The 15,164-nt window shown below is 43.0% G+C and overlaps 1 pseudogene; it reads left to right on the top strand.

Moving 5' to 3' along the window:
• Positions 1 to 3,144: 3,144 nt before the first annotated feature.
• LOC117021644 (60S ribosomal protein L17-like) lies at positions 3,145 to 3,698 on the top strand (annotated as a pseudogene).
• The last annotated feature ends 11,466 nt before the right edge of the window (positions 3,699 to 15,164 follow it).

Below are 15,164 nucleotides of genomic sequence, written 5' to 3'. Positions count from 1 at the left end.
ATGAGAGCATTTTCAGTCCCTCTGAACAAAGTCCACAGGAGCTTTATGCGTGAGAAAGAGGTTGATGGTGGGTATTGAAGAGTGATTTCCACACTAGGGCAGGCTGAAGTCAGGGAATATTTACACACAAAAAGTGATTCCGCATAGTGCTCCTGTGGCTGAAGACATGAGGCTACACCCTTGAGTCTCAGACCCCATCCTCCTACCTCCCTGCGCCCAGCCTGAGTGAGGAGCATGGCCAAGTGTGGGGGTGCAGGTGGGCACGGGGGAGCAAGACAAAGTAGGCAGCCACAGAGGAAATAGGCCGTGATCCATTTCTGTCCTTCAAGACTGGTTCTGAGAAGGAAATCGCTTTCTAACCATCGGACATGTGTCAAGTCAGCATCTCAGATATCACATTTCCTCAAGGACTCATCCAACTCATCTTCCTCTCCCTAAACCAGAGTGGAGTTCAAACAGAGGGCCAGATGCAAAATTACAGGGGCCCACCTTCCCTTAAGTCTGTTAGTTCAGTGTCCTGATCAGAACAATATATAAAAAAAATGCTATTTCCAGAAAACGTCACATTAACCCAGGAGAGAGGACGAAGGCAGGTGTATCCTTAGGGAGGGGCTATATAGTAGGTGTCCCATCAGTGTGAATGGAAATGGAAGGAAAATGGCAGTTGAGAAGGGGGTAAAGGAGCAGAGAATGTGCAACCGGTCTATCCAAACCCACGCGTGAAATAGAGCCACCAGGCTCTTCCATGGGCTCTGAGAATGAATGTGGGGTTCTCTAGGTCGGGAGCTCAAACATAAAGTGACTCTTCCTGATCTTTAATTGCAACATTCATTCATTCTTTCAATCAAGTAGTCATTCATTCATTCAAAGAATCCATTTGTATATTGAACTTCACTGTGCTGGCTGAGGAGGAAAAGGAGGAAAGGCTTTTCTTTTCTTTCTTTCTTTCTTTTTTTTTGCATATGCATTAAAATATATTTATTAAGTAAAAGCCAGTTTTTTTATTATTTGTATTTTTCAATTACTATTGGCATTCAGTATTATTGTATATTAGTTTCACGTTTACAGCATAGTGGTTAGATATTTATGTAATTTAAGAAGTGAGCTCCCTGATTAACACCCACCTGGCACCATATATAGCTCTTACAATATTATTGACTCTACTCCCTGTGCTGTACTTTACATCCCCATGACTATTATGTAACTACCAATTTGTACTTCTTAATCCCTTCACCTTTTCACCCGGCCCCCTAACTGCCCTCCCATCTGACAACCATTAGTTTGTTTTCTGAATCTATGTGTCCGTTTCCGTTTTGTTTGTGTGTTTATTTTGTTCTTTAGATTACACATATAAGTGAGATCACATAGTATTTGTCTTTCTCTGTCTAATTTATTTCACTTAGCATAATACCTTCGAGGTCCATCCATGTTGTTGAAAATGGTAAGATTTCATTTTTTATGGCCGAGTAATACTCCATTGTGTTTCATGCACCACATCTTCTTTATCCAGTTGTCTATTGATGGGCACTTAGGTTGCTTCCATATCTTGCCTATTGTAAATAGCACTGCAATAAACATAGGGGTCCATATATCTTTTCAAATTAGTGTTTTGGATTTCTTCGGATAAATACCTGGAAGTAGAATTGCTGAGTCATAAGGAAGTTCTAGTTTTACTTTTTTAAGGAACCTCCAAACTGTTTTCCATAGTGGCTGCACCAATTTGTAATTCCACCAACAGTGCACGAGGGTTCCCTTTTCTCCTCATCCTCACCAACTCTTGTTGTTCGTTGATTTATTGATGATAGCCATTCTGACAGATGTGAGGTGATAGTTCATTGTGGTTTTAATGCACATTTCTCTGATGATTAGTGACCATGAGTATCTGTTCATATGTCTATTGGCCATCTGCATGTCCTGAAGAGGAAAGATTTTTATTTTGATCAACATTTCCGTTTCTAGGCATTCACATAAATGCCTCTCGACTTCTATACATGCCTCCATGCTGCCCTCAGAAAGTCATTTGTCAGCCTCTGCTCGTGTGATATCTTTGCTGACTCATGGAGTCCACACTCTGAGACAGGCTCCCAGGAACTCTGCTGTCACTGGCTTGGCCAGCACATCAGTGCCTACCACCTACCACCTTAGGTGCCCCAAGGAACTACTCGAAACACTCACTACTTGGTGTTAGTAGACTAACAGAGAGGGTCACTTTTTCTTCATCATGCAAATAATTAACCACACACTGTTTGTGGCAGTACCATGAATTTAGCACTATGTCAGGACTAATTGGATACGAGAGAGTCAAGACACACCCCTGCGCACACAAATTCAGGTAGTCTTGCTGGAGAGCAGGATACACTAGGAAGGAAGACCATCACTGCTGTACGGATACCCTTGGATGTGTCATCATCACCGGAAGGACTGTAGAGCTGCCCTAGATACTGCACCTTTGGTTTGGTCTTGCCCTTGGTTGCGTAGCAACCAGAGCCCAATCACATGTCAGATCACCAGTCTATGTGGCTCATTATTTTCCCCCAGGAACTATCCTGTGTGCCTGGATAGTCAGGTAGAATTCATGTTCAGGACTTACCCAGAGGGACCGCCAACTCTTTTTCTGATATTCCAGAAAACACTTTAGCTCAAAAGGCAGCACTGATCTTTGGGAGAAATTCAGAGTTGCAAGGAATGGGGACAGGTCTTCCAGCCACAGGAGCCCAGATGTGGAATTCTCTGCCAGGTGCTGTTTCTTGGTGAGCTAACCCAGTATACCCCTGTGCTATCATGTCATTCCTCCGAGGCCCATTATTCAGTAATTTGCTTGGTTAAAACAAATAGGCATGGCAATAGGCTGCCCTCACACAGAATCTTCAATTCTAATTTACAGAAAGGAGAGAACCGGAAGAGGAGCACGACCCCAAGAGCAGCATTGAACAGCTATACCCGCTTCGTGAACCTGAAATTTATCTAGGGATAAATGCTCATGATTTGAAAATTGAATCTGCTATGCTCATAATGTATGCTAAGAGGAGCTACAATGGATAATCACCACATTGCAGAGAAGGGGAAGAATAAATAAATATTTTAAAGATTTTTATTAAAAATATAGTTGCTCTTCCCGAAAGCGGCCTGAGGTGACCTCTGAAAATGGTTCACTATTCGCTTGTCCCAGAGAACCCCACAAAATCATGTCAATCGAGAGGTTCAAATCGACAGGTTCATTTTAAGAACACTTGTAAAACCGCCCAGGCCATCAGGGGTCTGCATATCCGAAAAGCCACCAGTATCTAAGGGATGTCACGTTACAAAAGCAAGGTGTGCCATTCTGTCATTTCAATGGATGAGTGGGGAGGTGTGCCCAGGCCAAACAGTGGGGTGGGACACTGGGTCGGTGGCCCAAAAAGACTGCAGGATTTTTACTGCACATGCTTAAAATTGCAGAGAGTGATGCTGAACGTAAGGATTTAGATGTAGATTCTCTGGTCATTCAACACATTCAGGGGAACGAAGCTCCCAGGGTGTGGCACAGAACTTACAGAGCTCACAGGCGGATTAACCCACACATGAGCTCTCCCTGCCACACTGAGATGATCCTCACTGAGAAAGAGCAGGTTGTTCCTAAAGCAGAAGAGGAGGTTGCACAGAAGAAAAAGATCTCCCAGAAGAAACTGAAGAAACAAAAACTTATGGCCCAGGAGTAAATTCAGCATCAAATAAATGCTAATAAAAGTAAAAATATATATATATATGTGTGTGTGTGTGTGTGTGTGTGTGTGTGTGTGTGTGTGTCCAACATTTATAAACCTAAAGAAGTTATCACCCACCATGGTAAGTCCAGCAACCATCTGACACCGTACCATGTTATCACAATATTATTGATTATATTCCCTATGCTGTACGTTACATCCTCATGACTTAGTTGTTTTATACCTGGAAATTTGGACCTCTTATTCCCCTTCACCTTTTCCCCCCTTTTTAAATTTGCTAATTACAGTTGACTTCAATATTATTTTATATTAATTTCAGGTATACAGACAGCATGGTTGTCAGACATTTATGTAATTTAAGCAGTGATCTCCCTGACTAGACTAGTATCCACCTGGCACTGTACATAGTTATTACCATATTATTGACTATATTCCCTATGCTTTACTTTACATCCCCATGATTATTTTGTAACTATTGATTTGTTCTTTTTAATCCTTTCACCTTTTTCACTCTGCCCCAACCCCCCTCCCATGTATCACCCCCAACAAATCTAGTACCCATCTGACACCATGCATAGTTATTACCATATTACTGACTATATTCCTTATGCTATACCCTACATCCCCATAATTACTTTATAACAGCCAATTTGTACTTCTTAATGTTTCCCCCTTTTTCACCCACACCCCCAAACCCCCTCCCATCTGTCAACCATCAACATGTTTTCTGTATCTATGAGTTTGCTTCTGTTTTGTTTGTTAATGTTGTTCTTAGAGTCCACATACAAGCAAAATCACATTGCATCTGTCTTTCTCTGTCTGATACACTCCACTCAGCACAACACCCTCCAGGCCCATCCATGCCACCACACATGGCAAGATCCCATTGCCTTCCATGGCCGAGCAATATTCTACTGTACCACCTCCTCTTTATCCATTCATCCATTGATGGACACCCAGGCTCCACATCTTGGCCATTGTAAACAATGCTGCAATGAACATATGGATGCACATGTCCCCTCGAAGTAGAATTTGGACTACTTTAGATAAATACCCTGAAGTGGGATTACTGGGTCCTTCATTGTCTCTTGTTATAGCCTTTGTTTTAAAGTCTATTTTGTCTGGTATAAGTATTGCTACCTCAACTTTTGTTTGTTTTTTGTTTCCATTTTCATGAAACATCTTTTTCCATCCCTTTACTTTCAGTCTGTGTGTGTCTTTTAATCTGAAGTGAGTCTCTTGGAGGCAGCATATGTAAGGTTTTCTTATCCATTCATCCTTTCTATGTCTTTTGATTGGAGCATTTAATCCATTTACATTTAAGGTAATTGTTGATAGATGTATAGCTATTGCCATTATATTATTCATATTTTTAATTTTTATTTTTTCTGTCTTAACATTCCTTGTAATACTGGTTTGGAGGTGATGAACTCCTTTGGTTCTTTCCTTGCCTGGGAAGCTCTTTATCTGTCCTTTGATTTTAAATGATAGCCTTGCTGGGCAGGGTAACCTTAGTTGTAGGTCCTTGCTTTTCATCACATTGAATATTTGTGCCGATCCCTTCTGGCCGGCAAAGTTTCTGTTAAGAAATCAGCTGACAATCTTATGGGAGCTCCCTTATAACTTACTAGTTGCCTTTCTCTTGCTGTTTTTAGGATTCTCTCTTTGTCTTTAATCTTTGCCATTTTAATTATAATGTATCTTGATGTGGGCCTGTTTGGGTTCATCCTGTTTGGGACTCTCTGCACTTCTTGAACTGGTATGTCTATTTGCTTCACCAGGTTGGAAAAGTTTTCAGTTATTATTTCTTCAAATAGGTTCTCAATTTCTTGCTTCCTTTCTTCTTCTTCTGGTACCCCTATGATGCAAATGTTGGTACACTTGATGTTGTCCCAGAGGTCTCTTAAAATAGCCTCATTGTTTTGGATTTTTTTTTTCTTTTTGCTTTTGCAATTAAATGTTTTCTGCTACTTGTCTTCCAAATTGCTGATCGATCCTATGCTTTATCTAGTCTGCTGGTGATTCCTTCTAATGCATTCTTCATTTCAGTTATTGTAGTCTTCACTTTTGACTGGTTCTCTTTCTATGCTTTCTATGTCATTTTTTGTGCTTTCAATCTCTTTGTTGAAGTTCTCACTAAGTTCCTTGAACATCTGTCTCTGGTAAGTTTCTTGCGTCCATTTTGTTTAGTTCTTTTTCTGGATTTTTCTCCTGTTCTTTCATTTGGGACACAGTTCTTTGTTTCCTCATTTTGGCTTCCTCTCTGTGTTTGTTTTTATATGTCAGGTAGATCTTCTATGTCTCCCAGTCTTGGCTGGGTGGCCTTCTGTAGTAGGTGTCCTGTGGGGCCCAGTGGCACAGTTTCCCTGGTCATCTGAGCCTGGTGCTCCAGGAATGTCCCTTGTATGGTTTATGTGTGCTATCCTGTTGTATATTGCTGAGATTTGATTGCTATTGGCATGTTGATGGGTGGGATTGACCCTCAGGCCTACTAGCTGTGGGTTTGGCCACATCTATAGCATATGGATTGCTGTATGGGAGGCTTACCCCACTGAGTGGGATTTGTCCCAGTGGGCTCTGGTGGCTGTTGAGACCACCCTTTTTGTGTGCCATTTGTGGGGCTAATTGGGCAGTGCTCTGCTGTGGTCTGAATGCAACCTCCAAATATGTTGGTTCTGGGGTCTCTTGGGAGGGTCTCCAGTGCAGGCCCAGGTCACCCACTGCCTGTGACTGGCCAGAGGCTGTGTAGGAGCTACAAAGCAATCCACAGTTGTTCACTGCCTGTGCTAAACCTGGAGGTGTGTGGGAGAGGTCGTACTGTGAACCGAGGATGGCTGCCACCAGCACCAGTCCTGGGGTAACTTCACAAAACGCCAGGACACCCGTAAGCCTGCTGTCACCTGCTGGCTCCCTTAAGGTTCAGCCACAGATATAACCTTATGCGGTACACGAATTAGATGAGGCAGGGTCTTAGGGAGTCACTAGAGTAGGAAAACTTGTGCTCACCAGACTAATGTAAATTTTGGTTTGCTGTCAGTGCTGAGCCTGAAATAACTCAAGAAAAGTCTCAGAACACACTGAGGCCAGTTGCCACCTGCCAGACTCTGATAGTTTTCTAAGAAAGAGTGCAATGTGGGCGTGGCTGGCTGCTCATGAGAAAGTGCCTCCAGCTGTGCCTGAGTTGTGTAAGGTGGGATCCCAGCTGAGTCAGCTGGGCAGATCAGGGGAGCTCACTAGGCCAATCAGACTCAGATTGGGCTTGACAGGGCCAGGCTCAACACAGGCATGATGGCACCCACCTGCGGGCTTCAGGGAAGGAGGATTCCTCACCCGGAGCATGCTGACTGTCCTCCAGTCCTTCTCACAAGCCACACACCTCAGTCTGCCCCTTCATATGTCTCCGAGGCTCCTCAAGTCACTGTCCCTCCGCTGGAGCCCAAGGTGAGTGCCTGCGAGTGAGTCTGTGCACGGGCCGTTTATGAGAACGTCTGGGTTTCCCGCAGCCTTCTGTCCCACCCAAATGGTCAGAATCCCCACTGGTTTTCAGGCCAGATGTTGTAGGCACTCCTTCCCAGCACCAGTACTCTGGGCTGTGGAGCCTGGTGTGGGGGGCTGGGGTCCCTTGCTTCTCTAGGGGTAACCTCCACAGCTGAGGTATCCCTCCTGATTCTCATCCGCCACAGGGAGGTTTGTGGCCTGTTTTGCATCTCCACCACTCCTACTGGTCTCGACATGGCTTCTTTTTTATATTCTCAGTTATAGGACTTCTGTTTGGCTAGATGGTTCTCCAGGTTCATTGTTCTATAATTTAGTTGTGGTTTTAATGTGTGCACAGAAGGAAGCAGGCACAGTGTTGACTTCACCACCTTGATAAGAAGTTTGAAAACTAATTTTTTTGACTTAAGGAAAAGTCCATAGGAATTGTAACCTTTGTGACTATTTAAAAAAAAAGTTAAAGGACAAATTTAAGAGCTTTAAGGTATGGAATTCAAAGTAATAAATACTCTTTTAGTGTCTCCCGGTAGCTTGCTGTTGTTCTTGACTGGGGACTAAGGAGATGAGGGAGGGCAGCAGACTTGCTCATTGCTTTGAGGAGTTTTATTTGCTTTCTGTGGTCGCCGTAACCAAGTGCCACAAACCAGGTGGTATAAAACAACAGAAATTTATTATTTCACAGCTCTGGAGAGTTATTTCCTTCTGAGGCTGTGAGGAAGAATTTGTTCCAGGCCTCCCTCCCAGCTTCTGTTGTTGCTGGTGATGCTTGGCTGGTAAAAGCATCACTCTGATCTCTGTCTCCATCATCACATGGTATTCTCCCTGTGTGTGTCTGTGTTGCAATGTCCCCCTTTTTATAAGGACTCCAATCTTTTGGGGTTAGGGCCCCCCCACTCCAGTATGACCTCATCTTAACTAATGACACCTGCAAAGACTCTATTTCCAAAGAAGGTCATATTCTGAGGTACTTTGGGGTGAGGACTTCAACATAAAGATTGGGGGATACAAAAGTCAACCTATAAAAGGAGGGTACAGGTGAGAACACTGTGTGGTTGTGGTTAAAGAAGCCGAGAAGGAAATTAAAAAGTGAAGAGTGGTATTTCTTTGAACGAGAACATACCAGACCAGAGCTGATGAACTGTCATGCTTCTGGTTTTAACTTCTTTTTCTAGGAACATCACTAGGCCTAGGCTGTCAGCAGGCTCTCTGAGTGTACACATGTACATTCATTGCAAGAGTTCCTTCCCACAATTTGAACACTGCTTCCAACGTGATCCGATCCCACTTAAAACTTAACTTAACCACAGCTTTCCTTGGAATGTTTCAAAATATATTTTACCCATTTAAGATGACCCCAAATTTAACACAGTCCACTTTACATAAACTGTGACCCAGAGACATAGAAAGAGTAAGGAAATTGAGGTAACTGTCTAGACTCTTCAGGGCCTAAGGCCAGAGTTCACCTGAAATATCCAGATACTACAGTAAACAATGGGGTTCAGTGAGTTGTCTGGTGTTTGTCTCCAGTTTTCGTTTTCCTTGCTGGGTGTGAACTCTCTCATGGGGCCTTCCCTCCTCAATTCACACCACATACCCATCTCTTCTCCCTACTGTCACCACCTTCCGGGGAAGTTGGGAGAGTGAGTAAAAATTAAAGACATTTTCAACATGGAAAAAGTCCTTAAAATGATCAGTTCAGTTCATTTGAGTTTAAAACATAGACAAAGATGTCAGTAGTTCTTAAACTATGTTATCTACTTAACTATGGGAAGATCAATGGGGATGACGTTCAGAAGTCTTTAAGAAGTGACACTGTGGACGATTGTTTTCCCATTTTATCAATGAAAAGTTGCCGTAAAACTAGATTACCTAGCAAGAGAACAAGGACTTTAATACGTTTCTTCATTTATTCTTCCGCACAGTTAATTGCCCGTAAGATTCTCACTTCATAGCCTTTAGCCTAGAAGCAGAGTCTTGGAGGCTTTCATTTATGTAGGTTTCTACTTTCTCTCAGAAGGCAGACTCAAATCTGGCCCTCTGCAAGGCTCATTCTTTTGGTTTAACCACATGGAAATCATGCATGTGTCTCATAAGGCAGAAAGGTGTGTAGCATGTGAAACAATCGGCACTTTCCTTCAGGACAGCTTCTCTTTCCCTTTGGCACTGATGCTGAAAAAGAAATGTGCATAATTAATAAAAGATGTATCTGGTTTTAAATTTTTATTGCTCACTTTTATTTTTCTGTGCATTTTAAAGCTACTTTTCCACTGAATAGATAATGGTTATGAAAACTGGAATTTTAATGGATTCCCTTTAGAAAGATAACCAATAAAAAATCAACAAGCAGCTTTCCAGCACCATTGTCAGGTAGGCTTAGAGGGTGGGTTTTTTTTTGGGCTCCGTTCAGCATTTCTAGTCTTTTTAATAGTAAGCCTAAGAAATTACCTTCCGCATTTGAAATAGCATTATAAAATAATTACATTTGCAACTTCTCCTGTGTTTGGAGAAGTATAAAAAAAATTCAGTGTGGATGAACACAATTCCTGAAAATTTTTTAAGAAAGGAAAAATATTAATGATGATGTATTTGCAAAACCTTCCAAAAATGAGTTTGTTAGAGAATAATATACTCCTTTAATTTATATTTTAAATTTCATAAAACAATACATTAACTTTTAAAGATTATTTTAAAGGGTTTCTGGAAAATATGTAAGATAATTGGCTTTTACCTACATGAGACTAAGCTTCCTGCCTTTTTTCCCTTTGTAACAAATTGTAAAACCTTAAATACTGTCAGCGTAAATAGTGTTGGAAAAAGAACAGTAGACTATGGATCAGAATAATGTTTTTAGTTTTAAAACTATTTACATACAGACATTTTATTAAAGCCTTCCCCATTTTTTTTTTCTTTCTGTACAAATAAAAGTGTGAAAGAGGGGATCTGTCAGACACGTCCTGCTCCTCCTGCAGACATCTGGGAGAAATCGTGTTGTCTTTTGTAACACAATTTCTCTCTAAATTGTACCTGAAAGCAAAGGAGCATTATGCTGTTTATTAGCAACACAAAGAGTCCTCAGCTGAAACAGAACTTGCCAGCCCTTGAAGTGCGGGCGGACTTTCTGGAAGGGAGTACTGGGGGTTTTTAACCATTGGCGGTAAGGAAGTGCACATTAATCCCCCATTATCCATCACACATGCACCAGGGCTGTGATTATCTTGCTGAGGATTCCTGCACCGGGACTCTCTTCTTATTTTTAAATGAAAGGGACTTATAGTTAATTTTTAAAAAATACCTTTGTTTTCAGGAAGCCAAAAGGACATTTTGCTGTCAGAATACAGTGTGGCCTTTTGTTATCTAAAAGATCTGTACTAAATTATCTGAAGCCCCTATTAATTTGTGAATGCTGGCTTTTTATTGAAATTGTTTTGCCTGGAGAAGGGTTTTTTTAAATTAACATCCCAAGTAAAGGAACACAAACACACAAGCTAGTTATTTGAAGTTAAAATCTGCCCTGTGTTCTTAAAAAGTGGAAACTTCACAAAATAAATTTACACTGAGCTGCAGCTTCTCTTTTCTGAAAATCAGTGTAACCAAATATTGTTTTTCTCAGGTCATTTTTGGAGATGCTTTTCCTCATTCTAAGAACCGGATGAGCCTCTTTGCCTGGCCACTTCCTCCATGGATAGTACAGGGAAAGCTAAAGGTGTTTAAAAGCCAGCTGGGCATCTCAGTGCCTCCATTATTTCCCAAATCTGAGAAAGAACCACCCTCCTCGGGAGATGCACTCTTTCATTCATGGCTATTTCATTCATGGATCTGAATATTTCTTGAAAATTTTTATTATGAATCAAATGAATATGCTGAACAAATTGAGACCCCAGAAGGAAAACACTGTCCTTCATAGCTTTGAAACAACAGGTCCCTTTTCAACTACTATTGAGCTTTATCCTGAAATGATCTTTGTGTGTTTGTGAAGAGTCGCTTCCGAGAAAATTCGCCTTTCTCACCAGAATTTCAGCTCTGATCTTCCCATTCTCAAGCCAGGGTTCAACGCATAACCACTTCCTTTCCACATACACAAGAAAAATAAATATACTGGTGTACATAGGAAAAGCTCCCTTCACTCCCTTGTGTTGACTTAATTCTGGAGTAGAACCTCTTGTTTCCATCTGTAAGGCATGAAGGAGGTAACGAAGGGAGTCTGGTGGACGTGTGCCCAGGATGATGTAAGAATATTTGCAGCAGGAGAATGTCAGCTCTCCTCTGGCCAGAAGCTGGGCCTGCCACCCCTGTGCTCTCTCACTCCTCCCCACATTCTTCTGGTCCGGTTCCCACAGACAGGGAGGGCGAGGGAGGTCAGAGTGGAGGAGACAAAGGAGACCCCCTGCTGTCAGGGCCTTCGCTGGGCTGTCAGCACCACTAATTCATGACTTCACCTTTCATCTCACAGATCCATTAGGGGTTAAAAAGAGACCCATTTTACAGCTGACAAGATTGAAGGGGCATAGAGCTGAGGAGGGGGAGGGAGGCAAAAACGCCCTAAAATTTATATTATTCAAACCACCTGCTAAAAATAGGTCTGTGCAGGTTCTCTTTTCTTCATCGGTTTCATTTCTCCCCACATAATGGGATATGTATTTCAGCCACAGCATAATAAACAGGCAGTTCATGGTCTCAGGGATATTTTCATATTGTGTGGTTAGAGAGCAGAGGAAGAGCTGGAGGGAACAGAGGAACGAATGCAAAACACCGCCGCTCTAGCACTTCCTTCAAATGGATGCAGTGTTTCAAGCAGCTCATCTGCAAGCCTTGTCATGTTTTGTGTTTCTGCGGCATTTTACATTCGAGCAGAAACTAATAACTTTATGAAATTACTAATGTTGAGATAAAATATGCATTTGTGACATCAGACTAGTCAGCGTGTGTTGATGGAAGGAAGAATAGCATAATAGGAAAGAAGCAGTATACATACGTCTTTTAAAGAGATTCTTTTTGTAACAGGATTTTCCCCAGTGGCTCCTAATTTGTCTGCTCTGAAACCAGCAAATGAATTAATTTAGCATAGGTTTTAACTGATGATGGACATTATGTCTCCCAAAATAATTCAATCTAATTTTCTTTTAATCAATAGGGCCTTCACCTTCTGTAAGAAGGATTTTCTGAGTATTTTTAGATGGTTTTTTAAAGGATGTTGGAGGAGGTCATCTCTCAATGAAATGACATTTGTTAAAAAAAAAAAAAAAAAGATCTACCCTTTGTGTGCGTGTGAGTGTGTGCACCTGTTCCCGTGTGAGCGTTTTGACTGGTAGTTTAACCCAGGGCAGTGAGGCCCCTCAGTTCCCCGAGCAGAGGTGGGTTTGGGCCACGGTGGTATGCCATGTTTCTGGAGCTTGCATCCTAGGTGACTTACTGAATTCCACTTGGCAGACCCTGTGTTTAGCAGCTCCCTCCATGGTTGCCTCTGGCCACCTTAAGAGAACATTCTCAGGACCGGACATCTCTATTTCTCATCAAAGGGCTTATTGATTATTGACTCAGAATTTGGTCTCTCTTTAAATGAGTTTTCAAAGAGCAAGTCGCAGGGCCGAGAGCTCGTCCTGTGATGATCAAAGTTCTACATCTGAGCCCAAGGTCTTCATTTGTCCAAATCTTTTATTTTCTGTGTGCTCACAATTTACCATGTATCTATCAGTACTATAAAGTTTAACAATCATGCTTGTTTTTCCGTGGCAGCAAGGGTGGGTTAAGGAGAGCAGTAAGCTCAATCCACTTTTTCTTTTTCCTGCTGGGCAAGTTTCTCACAATGTAAGCATCCTGTCCTGTCCCCATTTGTCTATCCCAAGCTCCTCTGCCACCACTTCCTCCTCTGATGGCTGATTCTGGCTCATCCTCTGTAACTGGAAGGCCCACAGCAGCAGGAGGCTGAATGACAAGGGGCAGGTAGTGGGCATTCCCTTGGATATGCACACGCATGTACCTGTATATAGGCTGTTCATTCAGAAGGGAAGTTAAGGAAAAAGCAGGAAAGCAGACATGTCTGGGACAACAGCACAGGGATGAATCTCAGCTGTCACACGGGAGCCACAGGTCCAGGACTGGCAGGACAGGCTCTCTTCCCTTTGTCCTCAGCAGCCCTTCCTCCCCGCCCCCCCAGCAGAAGCCTGGGATGTGCACCTTCCCCATGCTGCCCCCACCCCTTTGTAATCAATACAATCCTCACTGGTTGCTTAGAGAAGCATATTTTTAGGGGTGAGTGGCCAGGGCTCAGATTCAGGAGCGGGGAAGGAAGATCAAAGAGCTTCCCCTCTATGGGCACTTCCCATGTTGAGTCAGCAGGGCTGGCATTGTGAGTATAACCTCCCTCACCACTCCCCTCACCCTTCTAAACTCTAAGGACCCTCAGAGGCCCCACTGATAGTGCGGAGGCCACGGAGGATTTGAGGACAATGTCCCCAAGTCGCTGAAGTTCCATGAGGCCGAGAGCTGCTTACAGATGGGCAGATTGGGCCAGAACAGCAACTGAGGGGCTGGGTGTCCTCAGCGACAGGGGAATCCCTCAGCCCCACTGCTTCAGTTTCACTGTCTAGGAGCAGCAGCTAAGTATGGAGAAGATGGCTGTCGCATTGCACAACCAACGTACTGGGAAATGACCTAAAAACGATTTTATGCAAAATAGCAGTCATGTGGATATTGAATAATTGCACACTATAAATTTGTCTTCACCTCTGTCAAGGGCATAAACCATTCTGTTGACACCGGGAATACGACTCCTCTGATTAACTTCTTCAAGAGCAGGCAGACATCCCTCTAGTGTGCTGTCTCCTGCTTCAGCCCAATTGAAGAGAGACGAAGCCTCCTTGGTGCTCACCACCCCTTTAAGAAAATCTCCTTTCCCAGAACCACCCTCGATGCATTTTATTCCTCAGACTCCTTCACAGCAGGGTCTGTGACATGTGGGTGGAGTATGTGACCACCAAACGAGAGGAAGGTTAGCCACTGGGACCCAGGAAGAAAGGGCTCAGGTTCTCGCAGGAGAAGCATTGTGCCCCATGACCCCAGGCTATGAGGGGCACATACATGAGCATGGATAATTCCAGAAGTTCTCCAGGGAGGAGATACCTCATTGCTCCGTGTCCCTCCTTCGGGCCATAAATCAATCTCTAACCACTCACGCAGGCTGTCTGGGAGGCCAACTGGCCTGGGCAGGTTCCACACTCCCCTCCATGGAGCTTATAACACTCCATGGTCAGAGCGTAGTGTTGGTATCTAGAGGACTGAATTCAAAGGTTTTCTGATGTGTCTTCTTAGCTGTGTGATCTTAGACAAGTCACTCAAATTGGGGGGCTTCCATTTTTTCATTTGCACAATGGGATACACCTATCTCTACATGGTGGTTGGGAGTTAAATAAGTTAGTGCACGGGAAACCTGGAACAAAGTGCTTGGTTCATGGTGTGTGCATGCAATTAACGCTCATTTTATTCTCCTTCACTCCCCCTGGGAGAGCTAGGACAGGGACATCAAGTTGGCATGAAAAGAAATGACAGGTGTCAGATTCTTTCCTGACAGTTAGATTCAGAGGGAGGATGAAAGACGACACAGCATGAAGGCCTTCAAGTTGGAGATGGACTTGGAGGGACAATAGAGCGAAAGGCTGTTGGCCAGCTGGGACATCTAATAACTCTACCTAGGATTGTTCCAACCCCCATCACGAACAGGTGTCCCATTTAGCACTGCAGCAGGGTTACAGAACATTAATATCTCCTGTTTGTAAGGGTTGTATGCCTTTATTATCTCACTTTTTAAACCATCCAACTATTTTGAGATGTAGGCACAGTAGGCAAGTATCTTTGTCCCCACTTTACAGCTGGGCAAACTGAGGCCAAAGGACCATGATTTACTACAACTTAATCACAGAATAGAGCTAGAACCTAGTTTCACCTTTTTTTGATGTACCACACTGCCAA

Source organism: Rhinolophus ferrumequinum, chromosome 4 (assembly GCF_004115265.2).
Source record: "Rhinolophus ferrumequinum isolate MPI-CBG mRhiFer1 chromosome 4, mRhiFer1_v1.p, whole genome shotgun sequence".
Classification (NCBI taxonomy): domain Eukaryota; kingdom Metazoa; phylum Chordata; class Mammalia; order Chiroptera; family Rhinolophidae; genus Rhinolophus; species Rhinolophus ferrumequinum.
Note: the sequence above shows the minus strand (reverse complement) of the source record. Positions and strands in the feature narration are given on the sequence as shown.